Here is a 1,074-nt window from a genome sequence, read left to right on the forward strand (position 1 = left end):
TTGGTCATCCATAATTAACCATTAATTATGGATTAATCATGAGTAACATCTAGTAGTACATCATGATATCTAATTAATCAAAAAATTATAGTTTATTTGGAGTTGGATTTATTTTAGTTTGACTAAAATATGATGAACCCTAAGATTATAGGGTTAACTCTAATCTAAATTTTACTCATTGAGTTAGACTCAAATGAATTTGGATTAGACCTATTGGATTAATGGATTAGACTCCTTGGCTTATTGGGTTAATGACTTATTGGGCTAATGGTTAATCCAATATATTAACATCCTAACGTGTATAATCCTCAAGTGCACGACTGTAGTCAAGTAATAAAATATTGATCCTACGAGGACTTTTGATTAAGTACTAATTAACATCACACAGTGAATTATTTAGACAATCAGAGTTATGTTTCCATGAACGCTTGAGAAGAGATTTAGAAGAGAGAGGAGGAAAGAGAGAGAAGGAAAAATATGAGGGCAATGAACAAAGAGAAGGAGGAGTTGGGGATGGATAAATGCTAGGATTTTGGTTTCACTATAATGCTAGTTAATGTCCTTATGCATTTTTCATATCATTAACTCCATGTTGACATTCTTATAGGGATTCTAACCAAAGAAAGACATGACCTCGCGAAGATCACATCGAAGAGTCTTCTCCAAGTCCTAACGTCATTAAGTAAAGAAGTAACTCTAGAAAGTTCAATTAAAAGGATTTTCCTTATCACTAGGGCTCCCCAGTCATACAATCACTAGAGTTATCTAATATACTTCCTAAAGGTAGTACTGGAATATCAACTCCAATTAGAATGTCCTAACAAGGATTAGTTCCTATGTTAAGATCTTTTTACTCTAGAAAGTGGGTAAATATCGATGACATTTGTCACTAAGTGGATAATATGTCTAATTGAATGAGTATCCTCTATCACTAAAGATATCCCAGTTATCCAGTCTAGTAGAAATCTTAATATAGAGATAAATCCCTCACATCTGCATGTTTACACTATTCACACATTTCATCAAATATGTACAAGGCACAACATACATAGAACATAGTATAAACATATCATA

The sequence above is a fragment of the Zingiber officinale genome, chromosome 6B (genome assembly GCF_018446385.1).
Source record: "Zingiber officinale cultivar Zhangliang chromosome 6B, Zo_v1.1, whole genome shotgun sequence".
In the NCBI taxonomy this organism is placed as follows: Eukaryota; Viridiplantae; Streptophyta; class Magnoliopsida; order Zingiberales; family Zingiberaceae; genus Zingiber; species Zingiber officinale.